Source organism: Podarcis vaucheri, assembly GCF_965113315.1.
Source record: "Podarcis vaucheri genome assembly, chromosome: 9".
NCBI classification, from domain to species: Eukaryota; Metazoa; Chordata; class Lepidosauria; order Squamata; family Lacertidae; genus Podarcis; species Podarcis vaucheri.
Window position 1 is genome coordinate 37,262,928 of NC_138767.1, and position 19,767 is coordinate 37,282,694.

A 19,767-nucleotide genomic window follows, 5' to 3' on the forward strand; every position below is an offset into this window, starting at 1 on the left:
CTTTAAGAAAAAAGGAAAAGGAAAATGGAGCCCTATTCAACACGCATTTTAATAGGGATGTCACATTGTCAACAGTTTTCTCCACTGCTGTGAAAAAGGGCTATTTAGACTTTTACACTATGAAATTTTAGCAAACAATTCCCATAGCACTATTGAAACTATGCTATTCAGGATCCTCAGCTAAAAGATGGTGAGCGCCAACTATTAATCCACAGGCATGGGTTTTTTTTTTTAGTTTTGAATGGGACCCTCCCACCCTAAATCTGCAAAAAAAAGAACACAAAGATTTTGTAACCTCTCACTGCTATACTGCAAGCACCTGAGATCTCAGGAGTTTCTATCTTCAACAAGAGGCAGCATAAGGTTTGGCTTTTTGAGGGGGAAACTAAGTGAACAATGCACCATTTACAGGTCTGGCTGGAGTTTCTTACTAAATGCTTTGGAAGGCATTTTTATTTGCCAGTGGTTAACAAAAAAACAACAACTATACAGTGGAACCTTGGTTTCTGAACGTATTCTGTTCCGGAAGACCATTCGACTTCCAAAACGTTCGAAAACCAAAAACTCAACATGGAAGCCTCAATACAATAGGGAAACTGAACATGGAAGCCATGTGGCACATTTGGCTTCCGAAAATCATTCGAAAACAGGAGCAGTTACTTCCAGGTTTTCGGTGTTCAAAAGCCGAAACGTTTGACTTCCGAGATGATGGAAAACCAAGGATCCACTGTACTAGCTTCAGGATAGCATGGTTAAGGGGCCTGATCTGGGGATCCAGGAAACCAACAGATTTAAGGTCACCTAGAAACACCCCAACACTTTCTGGATCAAGCCTCACTCTGGCAGAAACACCACCAATTGCGCATCTACACCAACACAGTTTTCAGTGAGTGTACCAAGGACCTCTGATGTAGGTATACCTTTTAGTTGGCAAAGCTACTATCCTACTGTGCCTACAAACCAGACTTTTATTAGGGAGATGCATATTTATCTACTTCCCTCCTGATGCCATATAATGTTGGAAGTGTTGGGATGCAACTCAGCTTGTATTAAGGCTGATGGCGTGGGTGGGGTGGGGGACAGGGAGCAAACATAGAGGAATGTCAAATCTGCATGTACTGTATTTCTGACCTAACCTGTGCACACCTTCCCTTATGTGTTAGACTGATATTCTGACCTAATTTCCTGCTTCCCCCTTCTTCTCATTCTCATCTCTGGACAGAATATATCTTCATTTTATCTCTCTCTCCTGCAGAGATCAAAGATCAAGCATACTTCTTTGCATCTCCAACTTCACTAAGGGAGAACTCGGAACATGTATTACCTATAATAAACTTGGTTTTCTTACTTTTCAAATTTAATGTCTCAGTGTGGTTGGGGTTCATATGGCAAGCATTCAGTCTGGAAGGCTAATTCAACATATATTATGTCGGGAAAAGTGCAGGTAGGTGTGGCCAAAACATGGGCCTAATTATACCCATCCACCAATTTATAGTTGTAAGTAATGCAGCCTCCATTCTTTAATACTAATTGGTGCATGTGACCTCTGTCTTTAACATAATCAGGCAGTCATATATTCTACCACATATACCTTTGTATAAATTCTGCTTTCTCCCATTTTTCCAATTTAAAACAGCAAAATTGCTGATTTGAAATTATTGGTTTTAATATCATTCCTATTTCTACCTGCACCCTCCAAATGAGCACACACCTAAACAGTTAATAGTTAAAGCAGTTGTCTTTAAAGTGATTCCTGAATGGAGAAGCAGGCTGAATTTATGCAGAATGGAAAACAGCCAATTGCAACTGAACCTATTCCCTCAAGTCTCCTCTGCTAGAATGCAGAATGATTTGGCTTTTAGCTGGCATCTCTCTGTAAAGAATGGCAAAATGCTGCAGTAGTACTGCTGGTATTTATGTCTCAACTTTGCCAGTAGCATCACAAAACAGATTATATATTTCCAATATTTATATATTCTATAGAAGGGAAAGACTGTTTCTAATTGGAGTTACTCCTACTAAGAATTACACTATCCATTGAAATTTAATGCTTGATTTTTTTTGGGGGGGGATACTGGATCCAAAGGGACACTCCCCCATGTGAAAAGGGTCTTCCACTCACATAAAAAGAGTTTTGCATCTCATGCTAGAACACGGCACAAAAAAGGTGAAACCGAATCCAAACATATTCCTACATGTTTATTTACTTATTTACTACATGAATGTATTATCTTTCTTTTTTTTACAAAACAGTTTACAGAGTTAAAAAATGGCAAATTAAATCTGAATGTATAGAAATTACTAAAACCCACAGGGCAGTCAGTCACAACAACAAAATTGGCAGATTGAAATTATATCTAAGAGGCAAGAGATTGTAAAAATTCTTGGGCAAATAAAAAAGGCTCTCCGTCTGGAGCCAGAGAGGTATCAAGTTCAATGCATTCAAACCTCCTTGGGGAGTCTGCTCCAGAACTGGGGTATTGGTACTGAGAAGACCATCTCCCTGGATGTTATTGGCCTCACCAAACTGAAAGACTTGGGAACATTTATGTGAGGTCCTTAAAGTATACTGGCTCTTAAGCTGTTTTGATCTTGAAAGGGAAGAAAACGCACTTTAAATCGTGCTACAAAGTGGACTGGTAAACTAGTGCAATTTGCTAAAGACTGGAAATATATGCTTCAAATAACCAGTCCAAATTAGTAGCCTATACAGTCATACCTTGGATCCCAAACGCATTGCAAGTTGAACATTTTGGCTCCTGAACACCGCAGGCCTGGATGTGAGTGTTCTGGTGTACGAACATTCTTTGGAACCCCAATGTCCGATGGGGCTTTTGATTGGCTGCAGGAGCTTCCTGCAGCCAATCAGAACCCACACTTTGGTGTCCGAACATTTTGGAAGCTGAACAGACGTCTGGAACGGATTCTGTTCGACTTCCAAAGTAAGACTGTATATCAGTTAATCTACTCCAAGCACGTCTACCCCATGAAGAAGAACTGACCCAAGTGGCTGTCAAAATTTTATCTGAAATAGGATGGGATGGGTAAGTATAATTTTTCATTTTGCTATGTGCTTTACACTAAACATATTTTTCTTGATTTCTTTGGCAAAGCTGGTGATTAATTTTCTTTTGTTGGAAATGAACAAGATATGAAACATAAACTGTTGAATGACCAAACTTGAGTTCCACTGACTGTTTTCCCTTCCAGGAACAAGATATTTTAATGCCGAAATCCATGGTTAGTCCCCCACCCTTTTTGTTGATTTGCAGCAGCAGAACAGAACTTGAGCCATATTAGCATTATATAAGAATGGTGATTAATTTGATCATTACTAGTACCTATGGTCTGTGTCACAGAAGCATGTTTACATTGGCATTTTTGATTTTGTTCCACTTCCATGCTATTTCCCCCCAAGAGGCAGATTTGTAGTCTATGTATGTTAGATACTTTTGTTTTCACTTTCTCTTCTCATTATTGTACCTTATTCTAATGCACAAACATTTGGAAGAAGGTTTAACTTTATAAATAAAGGAAAACCTTGCAGTTATGTGTGGCTGCCAAGAAGTTCTGGAAATCCTGCAATAAATTTAAGAAGGGTGGGGGGGATTTAAATCCGGTTTTGCTATATAAAGAATTCATTTTAGGAAATAAGTCTATGACATAGGATATTGATATATAAGATAGGAAACATTGGGATGAATGAAAAGCGCCTGCTTGGGTGTTGCTAAGATTTCATGATGTATTGGGATCAAAGAAGAAACAACACTTCTGCCCTCTCTATCCCAGTTAAACTAACTGTTCAATCTGTAACTTTAACACAGGTTAAACTTTGTTTGAAACTAAATGTAGTTAAACAAGTGTTAAAGCTTCATTCAGTGGTACCTTGGTTTCAGAACAGCTTAGTTTATGAACAACTTGGAAATAGAACGCTGCAAACCTGGAAGTAGGTGTTCCGGTTTGTGAACTTTGCCTTGAGTGTGTTCCGTTTGTAAATTAAGTCCCCCGCTACTAATCAGAGGCTTCCTGTTGAGTCTGTCGGCTATTGAGTCCTGAGCACCCGCACAACACAGAGGTGATATTTGGAGCTTTTGTTTTTGCTATTTTTTGCGTATTTGTTTGTGTGGCTTTTTGGTTTTTTTGACTGTGACTTGTTCTTTGTTTTATGGGACTGACTTGCGAACTCTGGCTTGTGACTTCATTTTTGTGACTGTGTGGAGCTCAGTTCAGCTACTGATTGATTGATTGATTGTGTGACTGCAGAAATGGATAAAAGCCTCCCCATCCAAACAGTGGCTATCATCAGTGCACGTAAGAAAAAATAGTCATTTTAATTTTTATCATCTACATTACTGTCTTGTTTATTTTATAGTACAGTACATTGATTATTGCTTTCATTTTATGGATCAATGGTCTCATTAGTAAAACTCATGTTAAATTGCTGTTTTAGGGTTGTTTTTAAAAGTCTGGAATGGATTAATCCATTTTGCATTATACTCTATGGGAAAGCATGCCTTGGTTTTAGAACGCTTTGGTTTTGGAAAAGACTTCCGGAAAGTTTGGGAACCAAGGTACCACTGTATTAAGTTTTTAATATTGATTCAACTCAGGTAGGGTCAAATCAGGCCATTTACAAAATCAGCCACACCTATTAAAAATACAATGGGCATCTCATCTGACACAACATGGACACACACCATCAAGCTATTGTTTTAACAAAAAAACCAATAAAAAATGTACATACCGTATATACAGGTTTAATTGATTAAAATTAAAATTGGTATTAAATCAACTGGAATTTCATTCATCAGTTTAAGGCTCTCAGCAAAAGACAATTAATATATCAGAGTAAATGGTATGGAAATTATTTTTGCTGAAATGCAACTGAACCAATTAATATGTATATTAAGTTAAACTAGAGAAAAGGCCTATGCCACAATTTCCTGAACTCTTTCTGGGGAAAAATTTCTGGTGTTAAAAAACGTGCAAAAGTGAAATAAAATTGTTAGAAAACATTGGCATTTAACATCATTTAGTGAATCTTCATGTGTCTAAGTGCCAGCCATCTAGAACCATCTGCTATTATTTAGTATGTGTAAAACTGATGAGTGCTAAACTATTACATAATTATAGTTGGGAATATGATGTGAATAAGAGTGGATTACACCAGAAGGTACATACAGAATATATGTATGCTCCACATTTCAGACTCATTTATTTTTAACAAAGCTATCAGAGGAATGGGAGAAAGGTTCAGTTTACATTGAAATGTAAAAGTTGAGTGGCCAGAATAGAGCTTGAGAGGAAATAAAAAACACAATATAAACTCGGGATTTCCTTTTTCTGAGCCCTATCCCCAATCCAAAATAATCCAAAACTTCTGATGGAGTTTCTTGTTGTTCTCTAGTTGTTCTTGTTGGTCTCTCTCTTTCCCACACCCTCCCCAACACTTCTGCTTTCTCCTATCCCAGTTAAGTTATGCTATATGCCCTCCTTTCTTCCAGACCCTCCAGCATTTAACAGATGGAAAAATGCACTTCTGTGGGCACACAGGAGGTGTGGCCTGGCAGCCCAATTCCAAATACAAGCATGTTCAAGTAAACAAACTACCTCATGAAAGCAAGTTCCTGAATAAATAAAACAATTAATAAAAGCAGATCAAGTCAAAGAGTTGGGGGTTGGAAGGAATCAGATTCCTTTCTAAGCTGAGTGAAAATGCCTTCCTCACCTCACCTGTGCCACCTTAGTACGCCTCAACAGTGAAGCAAAATTTGGCCACCAAGATTACCTCATAAAGCAAATTACCTCAAATCCCCCTATTACAATTCCGCAAGCAGTTACTAGATTTTGTTTAAAGCTTGAAGGAAAGTTTATGCTCAGAATGCCCTCCTAAGGGACGCTTGCCTGAAACCAAATCCCAAGTCCTTTAGGTGACAAGCAAAGAGCTTTTTCGCATTTGTCCATGCCTTAAAAATGCTCTTTCAATATATGTTTTAATCTTGCATAAGCCTCAGTCTTTTCCCATCTATTTTGCTGTTGCACTTTTTAAAGGTAACTTGTTTCTGATCTTACTTGGCTGCTTTATTGATTGATTACTTATGAGCTAACCTAGGAAACCTCTGGGACTGAAGAGCAGGAAAGAAATGTATACAATAAAATAAAAACTGTTACATGTACAATAAAACTCCATATAAGATATTAAAACCACAGAAGCAGCAGTCATGAAATCCAGCAGAGCCATAAAAACAAAACCAGTTATAAAACATGCTGATACGCCTGGGCAAATTTTTAGAAAGTCTTCACCTCGTGCCAAAAAGATATGCAGTTATTAGAGCATTTATATCCCACCCTTTAGAAATAAAGACAGGCAAGCTTCTATGGGGAGAGCATTTCATATAGCAAGAAAGTCTTCTTTCCTGACACCTTCAGACTTAACTTCAAATATCAGTAGGGTGTGGATGTGGGCCTCTTTATGGGTTCAGCCCTGCTCAGATCTAGAACTTGGGTTCTCCTCCTCCTCAGAGGAGCAGAAGCATACTCCAGCATCACAGATGACCTTGAAGAATCTGCTGTTCCTGCAAACCCCAATATTTCAGTCACAGGACAAGAGATCTCCATACCAGTAGCTTGGGCTTCCAGCTGGCTCTCAGATCACCCACCCCAGGTCATAGAAGCAAGGAAGGAAGAGCTTTCAGGGCTGCCTCGAAAGTGCAGAAAATCAGGAGGCCTGTATTTTAGAAAACCTTTTTGTATTATGAGGGAAAGTGAACTATAAACTGTATGACAAACTGCGAATTTTTACACTTGAAGCTACATGGAACATTTATTTTGGCTGTGAAAAGACATTAATTAATGTGCAGTCACAACATTACTCATTCCATACAGAAGCTCATTAGGGATGCGCTCAGCAAATCTAGCCAGGAAACACTCACCGATGCATAACACACCAACCTTAATTATAGATCATGTAACTTTTCTTTTTAAAAACAAAAACAAAAAACCCCTAAATATTTGCTAATGGATGTCTTCTCCATATTAATAATGTTAGCAGAAATGGTAGTTCTTTTTCAATATAATGAAGCTGTGTTTTTTTATTAATCAAATAATGCAATATTTAATTGCATAGACATACAACTTAATTGAGGAAGGTGATTAAAAATGAAAAATTAATTAATCTAGTAAAACGTTGCGGGCATCTTTCCTAAGTTTAAATAATACATGAATTAGAAACACTCTCCACAACCACCATTTTCCAGCCATTATCAAGCAGCAGCAGCAGCAACAACAAAATACATAACTATTTGAAGTTATCACTTTGTCAAAATGTCCTGTCGATATTATTATTCAGTGTCACAACAATACTGAAGAAATGTTAACTAAGGATCACACTTGAGGTTGCCATTGGAACGTTTAGAATAATTATCAAACACTATTTCTGTTGCTGATAACTGCAGGTGGTCTTTCTGTATGAGCTCCATACAACATTTGGATCTGCTTTCTCCACCCCTTAACATTACAGTGGTACCTCGGGTTACATACGCTTCAGGTTACAGACTCCGCTAACCCATAAATAGTGCTTCAGGTTAAGAACTTTGCTTCAGGTTGAGAACAGAAATCATGCTCCGGCGGTGCAGTGGCAGTGGGAGGCCCCATTAGCTAAAGTGGTGCTTCAGGTTAAGAACAGTTTCAGGTTAAGTACAGACCTCCAGAACGAATTAAGTACTTAACCCGAAGTACCACTGTATGCTGATTGGGCCTTTGCCTAATCCTGCTACTCTGAACAATCACAGCTCCATAGGGAGTTGGAGAGAAGATGCAACAGATGGAAGACAGGGAACAGTTTTGCTGGTGACAGCAGTGTTATGCAGGATGGTGCGCAACTGAGGCTTCCCCATGTTCTTCTAAATATGGTGTTTTATGAGGTCTCAATAAAAGAGGAATAAATGCAATGAATATGAAGGAGCAAGGTTTTCAATTGCACCCGCAAGACTAATCTAGGAACTATAAAACAAAAATGCAACCCCCCCAACCCTACAGACTTAATGTGATCAGTACTGTTAAATCACAGCCGCAATCTTATACCACCTATTCTTATTTGAGAGTAAGTTCCGATGAATACATACAGTGCTTTTTTCCCTAAAAAAAATTAGGGGTACTCTCATTTTCCTACTCATATTGAAATTGTTGTTGTTTAGTCATTTAGTCGTGTCTGACTCTTCGTAACCCCATGGACCAGAGCACGCCAGGCACTCCTGTCTTCCACTGCCTGCCGCAGCTTGGTCAAACTCATGTTCGTAGCTTCGAGAACACTGTCCTACCATCTCATCCTCTGTCGTCCCCTTCTCCTTGTGCCCTCCATCTTTCCCAACATCAGGGTCTTTTCCAGGGAGTCTTCTCTTCTCATGAGGTGGCCAAAGTCTTGGAGCCTCAGCTTCAGGATCTGTCCTTCCAGTGAGCACTCAGGGCTGATTCCCTTAAGAATGGATAGGTTTGATCTTCTTGCAGTCCATGGGACTCTCAAGAGTCTCCTCCAGCAACATAATTCAACATAGATTCACAAAATGTTTAGGGGTATGTGTACCCCTGCATCCTCTCAGAAAAAAGCACTGAATACATAGCTTTTGAGTGATTCATGGAATCTGGCTTTCAAGTTGTTTAGCAGCTGCTGCTAAAGCATAATCCATGTATACAGATGCCATGCCTTTTATGTATTCTACCCAGTTTACAGTGGTAATAGCCATATGAACCTCACCAAGTGCCTCTTGAAAACACAAAGCTCAGTCCTGTGGTTGGCTTTCTATCTTATGCATTAGACAGATGGCAAATAGTGGAAGAAGAAAAATGGCAACTCATAATATGCTTGAGCTGTATAAAGTGTAGCTACCTGCCGAGTGCATACCACCACAAGGCAAATAATCTTTGAAATAGTTCTTGTTGTGTGGTGAATAGTACATTAAGGCCACTGGACATTTAACAAAGAAAGACATATGCAACCAATTATACACAGCAGTAAAAATTACATTAAGTGTTTCAAGTTCCTTCTGCAGCTGAGAGAGAGGAATGTAGCCAATTCAGTGATGAACAGAACAAAATGTAAACCAAGCCACTTTCTGGAATGAATCAAATAACCAAGCTAGCGGTTAGCCACTCCATACTGAGTGATACATCTCTTTCAATCTCAGATAAAATCTCTTGTTCCCCTAGCTTGGTAGAGCTGAAGTAAGGAAATCCCCTTTCTCCCCATTAGAAGGAGTAAACAATTTAAACAAGCATTGAAGGAAGTGTTACGCTCAGAGGCTCTCGTGAGGTATCAATAACATATGCAAATAAAATAACATTGCAATAGGTCTCCTAAAGGGTTGGAAATAATCAAGGAAGAAAAGTCCATTATGCATATAGTCACAGTGGCTATATGCAACCTCCAAGTTGAGAGGCAGTACGCCACAAAGTACTTGCTTTTGGGTTTTTCAGGAAGTATCTGGTTTACTACTGTGGGAAATTGGATGCTGGACTAGTAATTATTCTATCGTCGTTCCTTGGTTCTTGAATACAATGCGTTCCGGGAGTCCATTCGACTCCCCAGAACCGTTCGAAAACTAAGGCACGGCTTCTGATTGGTTGCAGGAGTGTCCTTCAGCCAATCGGAAGCCACGTCAGACATTCAGCTTCCGAAAATTGTTCAAAATTTCCGGGTTTCACTTCCAGGTTTCGATTGTTCGGGAGATGAATTGTTTGGGAGCCAAGGCGTTTGAGATCCAAGGTACGGCTGTATTTCACTAGCTGCTCCAGATCTGGTTGCCACAGGAAAGCAGGAGACAAAGACAGAGAGATGAGGGCTCCATATGCACTAAACATTTAAAGCACTATCATACCACTTTAAACAATCATGGCTTCTCTCAAAGAATCCTCGGAACTGTACTTTGTTAAGGGTGCTGAGAGTTGTTACACGCCCCCCATTTCCCACAGAAAGCTACAGTTCTCAATTCCTCTTCCTAGGTAACTCTGGGAAATATAGCTCTGTGAGGGGTATAAAGGTCCCCTAGCAGCACTCAGCACTCTTTACAAACTATAGTACTCATGTTTCTTTGGGAGCAGCTATGACTGCCTAAAAAGCTGGTCGTATCCAACTAACTTTTATTCAGAGTATATCCACTGAAATTAATAATGACCGTAATAACTTAGGTACATTAATTTCTGTGGGTTTACTTTGAGTAAAAGTTAAATGCAACACCTGAAAACAAATTATAGACTAATAGCTTGACAAATATTTGCTGTCATCTCTGTCTCGGATATTTTTCAAGTTCAATTCAAGGGGAGCAGGCTTTCTAGAGCAAGGTTTGAAAATTTATGAGTTTTGGTGCTTGTTGGTATGGTACCAAGATAAAATGAATATGCTTTACTGATAAAAATTAAAAAATGCCCCATTCTATTGGACATAAGTTCATTTATCCTACTCAACTGATATGCAGATTTATATGCACATCTGTCTCTAAAAATATACATTTATATATTGCCAGGTGCCATGCATAAAAAGAGCTTATATAGTTTCCAAAATTAATATACCTAACATTTGGAAGGAACTAATCTCTCCATCCAAATCAGTCCAAATAAGCTCCCTCATTTGAAAAGCCTTATTTCTACATCATTTGGATATATTCCCAAAGGTGGTAACTGGCTAAAAGGGATAAGGAAATGCTCTGCAAACTTTCAGGGAGCAGAGATAGAAATGTAGTGATCCATTTTCCTTCTTAATCCTGTCCAATTTTTAAAACACAAACCAATAGTGCCTCATGGAGCAAGAGTGTACACAACTTGTGATGCATAATGTAGTTTTTATTCTGCTTCACACTACATCCTCCAATTCACCCCCAAATTCATAGGCAGGAAGCAAAACGAGTAGGCTTACTCAGTCCCTGATTAGGAAGACACAATTCTCTTCACTTCTAATGATCAGGTTGCGAGTTCCACTGCCTATGTAGCCAAAATGGCACCATCCACACTCAACAGGTAATATCAGCAAGGTTGGAAGAACCACAAGGTTTACAGATATACCAAAAAATCATTGGAGTACTTAGTGGGCATGCACAGTAGACAAGAAATGCAGGCAGACTGCTAGGGAGAGAAAGAAGAAAAGGGCATGGGGTGGGGGAGAATGGAATACAATCGGCTCAAATTCTGATCAGGGATCACTCCTATAAATCCCACTTGTAGAAACTCACTCATGGGCTTCATTTGCCTTGCTGGGTCTCCTGAGGCTTGGTGCCTGGCAGGACTAGAGCAATTTGTAGCTAGGGGTCGCATATTTCTTCCTCTTCTTTCCCAACACCTTGGCTGCCCATAGAATACTTCTCCATTAAAAGGTAAAGGGACCCCTGACTATTAGGTCCAGTCGTGACCGACTCTGGGGTTGCAGCACTCATCTTGCTTTAATGGCCGAGGGAGCCAGCATACAGCTTCCGGGTCATGTGGCCAGCATGACTAAGCCGCTTCTGGCGAACCAGAGCAGCGCACAGAAACACCGTTTACCTTCCTGTCGGAGCAGTACCTATTTATCTACTTGCACTTTGACGTGCTTTCGAACTGCTAGGTTGGCAGGAGCAAGGACCAAGCAACAGGAGCTCACCCTGTCATGGGGATTCGAACCGCCGACCTACTGATCAGCAAGTCCTAGGCTCTGTGGTTTAACCCACAGTGCCACCCGTGTCCCTTCTGCATTAGTGAGGAGTTAAAACCACCCAGGGAGAGGGTGCTCTTGCCTGTGGCTTCCCATCTCTGTCATCTCTTCAAGGAAGCCCACCAAGCACCTACTCTATTATCCTTTTGTGTCAGGCACTGAAGTGGATCAGGATTTTAAAATTGTCTTACACGCTGCTGTTTTGATATTGTTTTTATGTTTTGTGGTATTTGTTATATTATTGTTGTGTTTTATTGTTTCAATGCAGTGTAGATTGCCCTTGAGGTCAGCTGATATAAGGAAAGCCTCAAAATAAATGACACAAATCTCCCACTGCACACAGATGCGTGTTGTTCTAACTGTGTAGCAGTCTATACAATGAGTGACTCAATGCAACACTCAGAAATTGGCTGCTACCCCCTCAAAAGTGTTCAGACCAAGATAGCTTATTTATATCTTACTTTATTGTTCCAGTTGTTCAGCTGAAGGACTGTGCCCAGCACATGTCATTTTTTCCCTATAGTGGAAAGTCTTTTCATAACGCTGCAAGATGAACAGAGTAAAAATGTACGACCTTTCAATAGATGGCAAAGAACGGAGATGGTAACTTTCAGAAGGAAGGGGAAATGGATTTTTCAAGTCAAATTGTCAGAATAATTATATTTTGTTTACCAACACCTGGTATTTGAAAACGAATAATCCTGAAGTGCTAAGAAGAAATCAGAATACAATACAATGGTATCTTGGGTTAAGTACTTAATTCGTTCGGGAGGCCTGTTCTTAACCTGAAACTGTTCTTAACCTGAAGCACCACTTTAGCTAATGGGGCCTCCTGCTGCTGCCACGCCGCCGGAGCACGATTTCTGTTCTCATCCTGAAGCAAAGTTCTTAACCTGAAGCACTATTTCTGGGTTAGCAGAGTGTGTAACCTGAAGCGTATGTAACCTGAAGCGTATGTAAGCCGAGGTACCACTGTACATTCCAAGAAACATAGAAGGGACCCTGAGAATCATCTAATTCTAGTCCAACCCCCAGCTATGCAGGAATATGCAGCTGTCCCTTGAAGGAATTGAACCTGCAACCTTGGCATTATCATCACAACACTCTAATACAATACAACTGTTTGATGTAGAATAAAAATGCATTTAGATACATATAGTTATTTATTAACAGATATTAGATAATAAATATTAAGTTTCGCAGAACATAAACAACAGTGACATTGTAAAATAAGAGCAACTGAGAACAGCAACTCAACAATTAGGTTTTGCCTAATCATGCGCTTGACGTGATCCTTTTAAAAGACTGCACTGAACAGACCACAAAGCTTCACTATTTCATTGGATACACATTTTAAGTCTATTAATTAGTATATTGATTGTTAAATTCCACTCTGATCATTTTTATCATTTTTGTAAAGAACTATGTAGAAATTCTGGTTTTAGTATGCTGGCTGTTTGGCCATAATAATACACATTCATTCATTCGGTTATTTGAGGGAAGATAAAAGAAAAAAGGAGCAGGGAATGCCAACCAGGCATAGGACCAGGGGAAAGGGGGAGGAGAAGAAAAATTAAATTTTGATAGGTTTCATCAGTGAAGTTGCTTTTCGCCTGTCACTGTTTTACAGGTGGAAAATAATCACATACTTGCACATTTAGGTTGTGCAAAATTGCAAGTATTTGTCACTCTCCTGCATCAAATCTGCCCCCTCCTCTCTGAAAGAAACCCAGGCTTTCTGCAGAACAAAAATTGAACAGATAAGTATGGGCCAGCAATTGCTTGGTGCAATCTGATATAACCTGCATGCAAAGAAATGAATTCTCAATAAACAGTGAGTGTCACAAACTGATTTGTGGAAACAAATCAAAATGAGCACTCAATAAACAGATAAATATGAAAAGAACAAGTTTCACAGTCTTCTGAAAATGAACTATTAATATGAGAGTAAGTATTCCACTTCACAATAGCAAAACAAAAATTAGCTTTGGAACTTCTGAAGCTTTCACAAGCTTTCTGTTGTGTTCTATTGTGAAGCAAGGGGCTAATCATAGGCAGACATGGAACACCAGGTGATGTGAAGAACTATAACTTAGATTCTAGCAAAAACTTAAATTCTTCAAACCACAAACCTTCTCAGCCAACAGGCCAAAGACAGATCCAGTAACATAGTTCCAAACCTTGTCTACAACACTGCTTTCAAGCCTAGGGGTGGTTTAGTAGACAAGGCAACTTGTGCCAAATGGTGTTGTGGTTTTCTGATATATACTATATAGTCCAATGCCCTCTGGGGAATGCCGTGGAACAACCTGGATTGGTTTCAGAACTCAGTTTAAATGTTTCCTTACCAAAGTTATTCACTTCCATATTTCCCAATGCACTTTTTATTTCCACAATTTAAAAAGGGCTTCAGTGCTATAATTGGAAGTTTTTTTAAAAGATGCAAACCAGTTAGAAGGGGAGAGCTTGTTGATAGGAATCCAATATTAAAAGGATGTAACATTTATAAAATGGAGCAAATGATTTTTTTAAATTTTTATTTTTAGCTTCATAGAACTCTTTGCAAACTACTTGCTATGCTGTTCCTTTTTTATCCTTCCTCCTTATTTTACCCTTCAGGGAGAGGGCAGGGACAAGCAAAGCTAGAAAGAGACCAAAAGTCAGAGAGCTGCGCTTTGCCTCAGTCACTTTTCCTGCTGTCTACTCCTTGATTGCTCTGGAACGGCAGTAACAGAATGGCAGTTCAGAGTTCACAAGGTCTGAATGAATTCCAGTGGCCAAGTACACCCAAGCAGACGTTATTTTTTTGACACCTCTAATCTCAGCACTTGAACTGGCCGTCTATGGAATTCTACCTTTCTGCTCCACCATGCAGATTAGGAGGTATCAACTACTTAATCAATAGTAATAAGCAGTGGTTTTTTTCTTTAAAAAAATGTTTAGGGGCACTCTCATTTTCCTACTCATATTGAAATACTGCCCCTCGATATGTCCAAAGTTAGATTCACAAAATGTTTAGGGGTATGCATACCCCTGCATTCCCCCAGGAAAAAAATAACTGGTAATAAGAATAATAATTACAGCTAGTATAGCTGTAAGTTCCACAAAATGTTAAATCAAGTGTGAATGAAATTAGTTTGCTTGTGTGAGAGAGACCGTAAATTGCACCACCAAATGTTCAAAAGTGGTAAATACTGATGAATAGTACTGAGTTGGGAGGCACCCTGGAATTTGGAGGTTAAAGAACCCTCAGCTAGAGAAATCCTCTTTGGAGGAACCAACAGTTTTCAGAACAAAACATCACAGAGGAGCAACCTATGTCAAGGGACCATGAGTCAGGTCAAGAGGATTCAGAACTCTGAGGAGAGACAGGAACACAACCCTCCCCCTCATAAGCCAGGTAGACGCTTCTGTGATTCAGAGGCAGATGTCAAGTGGCTACCAAGTACTAGGAGAACAAATAATATTGCAACTGACTAGCAAATAATAGACTTTCTCCCAACTACCACCAGGAAGGCCCAGAAAATGGTACAAAATAGTAAGATATTAAAAGGAGATTTCCAAAATTTCAAATTAATGCTGTATTTCCTGGTTTTGAAGATTTGAGAGCTCTCATTCACAACCTTCCCACTCCAAGGGACTTTTTATGGCATTATTTTTTAATATTAATTTTGTAACAATTCCTTTAAAAATATTTGCAAAAACATAGCTGCATTTCTGTAAATCAAGACCTTTATTCTAATTATTCAAAGTACTGGAAATAATACACCATTAAAATGAATAGATTTCCCAGGATGTAGTTTTTATTCCAATCAATCCCACTTGTAAATAATTTAAGCTGCTTTAAAGAATGGAAAAAATATATCTCTAAATTCATCTGGCAGGGGGGGAAAGCCAAGAATTAAACATAAAATAATGATAGATACAAAAGAAAGAGGAGGCTTTGCCCTGCCAGATGTGCAATTGTATTATGAGGCAGCTTGTTTGTGTGGGTTAAAAGAATGGATTGTATTGGGCAATGCAGACATTTTAGATTTAGAAGGTCATGATTTAAAATTTGGCTGGCATGCATGTCTTTGGTAAGGGAAGGCTAAAATCTGTAAGAGTTTTATGAACCACATTCTTTTTTTTAAAAAAAGATATTTATTAAGCATTTTAAAATTACAGAAAGAACAAAAAGACAAATAAGAAAAAAACAAGAGAAAAACAAAAAGCAATCAAACAATACAAATCGATCAAAATCAAAAACCAAAACCAAAACACATAACACATCAAAATCAAAAAACAAAAATAAACCACAAAAATTTAAAAACAGATCCAATATTCTCAAATCCTTAACTGTCATTACCTTATTTCATCGACCTCCTCACACCTCCCTTTTTTGTATTCTAGTTATTAATTATCACAGCAAATCCTTCCCATTTTTCATAATATTCTGTCATTAAATTACCTTAATCTATTTTAACCTTATCTTACTATAAAAAACCCTAGAACTTAAAACTTAAATCTTATTTATACCAATTTCTCATAACCATAACATATTCTTACATAGTTCTTTTTAACATTTCTGCTAAAGCCAAATAATTTCGTTCCAAAATTTTTCTAATATTCATTAATTTTACAAAACAATCCTAAGTAAAAAAAATTTAAAACTTTCTTCCAATCTTCATCCAACGTCTCTTCCTCCTGGTCCTGGGTTTTTTCAGTCCTTTCTATCCCATCCATCTAGTTCATTAACCTGGTAATCTTATGTCCGAGGCCCTTAAGTCTCTTCCATGTCCCTTCCGCAGATCTTCTTCATATTTATACCTGTACTTTACTTTGTCTTCTGGTCCTTTCACTCGTGGAAACTTCAACTTGACAGTATTTTTGTCCCTTCTCGACAGATCAGCCCCTTTTCCATAGTCCACACTGAACTCCATGTGGTATTTAAAAGCATGTTTCAAGGTCCCTCCAGAGTTGAGGACCCCCACAACCCCAAACTCCTCACGGCCCATTGCCAGACTTGAAAAGTCAAGACATCCCTGCATAGGGGGGGTCCATCCAGCCCCCCATCTCCAAGCCAAACAAAACTCTATCTCTCCAAATCTGGCTTTTTCCAAGTTCATTTGTCAGATCCAACAACTCATGTTCCTGCTGGGCCACAGCTCCCTCCATCTCTGCCACCCGAGGTCCAGCAACAACCTCCTCCCTCATCTGATCTGTCAGAGCACACTCCTGAGTTGATTCCTGGGTGGGCTCTATATAGATACCCACTACCTGTCCAAAATTTCTAATCGCAACAGTCATGAAATCCGTCTTCTCATGTAACTGTTCCAATAAATCACTTGTCTTGCAGAAAGCACGCACCAGAGCCTCTGAATACATTGTTATGCAAGGTCAGAAGTCTGTTCCCACGATCTTAATCTGTTTGCAGCTGCGAAGCTCCCCAGTTCAAATTTAATAACAGTTTCACAAGCTCCCTCTAGGGGAAGAACTACTATTTGTATCAATCCCTCTCTCTCTTTTTTTAACAGCAGATCTAACAACAAAGTTTCCTTTTTCAGATATTTTGTCAATATTTGTTCCTTTAAAATGCGAAAGAGAACAATGGAATCACTATGTTTCTCTTCTTTTAACTGTCTGTCAAAAACATTTGTCTATAGACAATGAACTTCCCAAAAAAAGTCTGTCCTGACACCCCGCTCCCAGGTTCAAGACGGTGGAAAATTACATTTCTTTACACTCTCTTCTGCAGGTTTAAACAGTCCGGATAAAATCCCCCCTCTTCTCCTGCTTCCGAAGGGGGTTCAGTAGTTTTAGATGATGAAAGTTGATCCTTTAGAAACGATTTTCTAAACTCTAGTTTGCCATGTCTTTGCTTTAATCTATCTACAAGAAACGGAAGGCTGACTTCCTGTTTAGACCTTCCCGCTTCAGTGCCAAATTAAGAGGAATTTCTTAATCCAATCTTCCGTTCTACTCACAGATCATTGTTTAAAGTCCAATTGTCCAAATTTGATCTGCTCACGGGTAGTTGTTTTTGTAGCCAAATTGTCCCAGGAAAAAGGTAGAGCTCTCCGGCAACGGCTGTGTGGCTTCGCTCCACGGAAGAAGCAGTTGACTCTCAGCACCGCGCCACTAGCCCCTCTTCACTCCGGAGCCCATAATTGGGTTCCTTTACGAATTGGGGGGGCATGAAAGGTGCCCACCAAGTCCCATGGTCACAGGCTTCATCCGCCTGTGATTTTTTAAAGGGTCCCCGCTTCGCCGTAGCGGAACAGACCCGTTTTCCGTGGAGCCAGTCCCTCCGGATCAGAGGGAATCCGCCATTACCGATGGCGCCACCCCGGAACTCCTATGAACCACATTCTTAGAAAGAATCTTTATAGGGTCTGGGAGAAATATAAGAATCTGAAAATGGCTATTTCCCATTGAAGCAATTATAATTAAGACAGTTAATATGGACAGACAATGGGAAACTTACAGGGAACGGCTGGATTTTACAGGGGGTGGGGGGAACCCAAACTGAAATCAATAGAAAACTAAGGAGCCACGTTACGGATTGGTTGCAATATTACCAGATATACAACATGTTTAAATTAGATAGAAAGAATGGATTTCTGGCCCAAGGCTCACAATATGAAAAAGAACTCTCACAAAATAAGGATAAACCTCTGCCTAAAATGTATAATTTTTCATTAGCATGGGAAACAAAAGACGAGCTAGTTAAAGCTTCAATGACACTCTGTGCAATAGATATAGGACACAGTATAGATCTTAACCTCTGGGAGAAACTTTCGAAAAGTGACCTGAAATTTACTGTATGTTATTCATTGAAATAGAATTATTTGAAAATGATTCATAGGTGGTACCTAACTCCAAGTAGGTTGGCTAAGATTTATAAAACAGAATCAGATATGTGTTGGAAGTGTAAAGTAGTGGAGGGAACCTTTTTGTACATGTGGTTGACATGTAAATAGGTAAAAGTATATTGGGTAATGATTTATAATGAATTGAAAAAAATGTTTAAAACTACTTTCCAAAAAAACATGAGTTCAGTTTGGTGGGAATAACCCAGACATAAATTCCTAGGTGTCAGAAAAGGTTATTTATGTATGCAACAACTGCGGCCTTTGTTTTGTTAGCCCCAAAATAGAAAGTGAGCAAGGTCCAACTAAAGAGGATTAGCAACTCAAGTTGACGCAATACGCAGAACTTGCAGATTTAACACATAGAATAAGAGCAAGAAAAACGTACCGTATTTTCTTCTCTATAAGACGCCCCCCATGTATAAGACCAGATATACATTTTGGGGGCCTCAACATTTAGAAAATAGGGGGGGATTAAGCTTTGGGGGAGGGTTATTTGGGGGGAATGCCGAAAATTGCTCACCCGCCAGAACGCACCACACAACTGCTTGCGTCGCTTACAAAAGCCACTTCCAATCTCGGGCTCGCGCTTTGTTCTGGCGGCTGAGTGATTTTCGGCATTCCCCCCCAACAATCAAGCAGCCAATCACTGCTAACAATTTCAGGCTCGCACCAAAAAACCATTTGCCCGTCCCCCCTCAGCACTACCTGTGTATTAGACGGAAAAAAGCTCGTCTTATACATGGGAAAAATACGGTATATTAAAAGAAGAGTGGAAAACGTTTATTGAATATATGGAAATTAACTGTATACATCTGAAAACGCTGGCAGCACTAAGATAAATTCAACAGAGTAAATAATTTTTGATGAATGTAAAAGTGGAAAACTGATTTAAATGGTTATAGTAAAATACGCAGGAATGTATGACAAATCAAATGAACCATGGAAGGGTAAGAAGGGAAGTCACTGGATATTTTAAAAATCATCTAAAAACAATAACAAAGCACTGAAAATAATACAACTTCAAAATTTAAACATGTCGCACCTCTGAAAAGTTATCAAGTGAACAAAATATCTTCTTAGCTATTTTATTATTAATAAATAACTAAATTATCTTAGCTAAATTATCAATGCAATATGTAATATTGTGTTAATCATTCATAATCCATAGCAGGTAAACTAAATACAAATGCAAAGCATTTTGTTTTTAAGGAGGGGGGAATGGTGTGATTCCATATTTTA

General features: G+C 39.0%; 1 protein-coding gene across 6 annotated transcripts in view; it reads right to left on the reverse strand.

Annotated features, from left to right (window-relative positions):
* INPP4B (inositol polyphosphate-4-phosphatase type II B) overlaps positions 1 to 19,767 on the reverse strand; it is a gene marked incomplete at its 5' end in the record, with an annotated part of 260,693 nt that overhangs the window by 107,047 nt on the left and 133,879 nt on the right. The gene's annotated exons all lie outside the window — the stretch shown is intronic.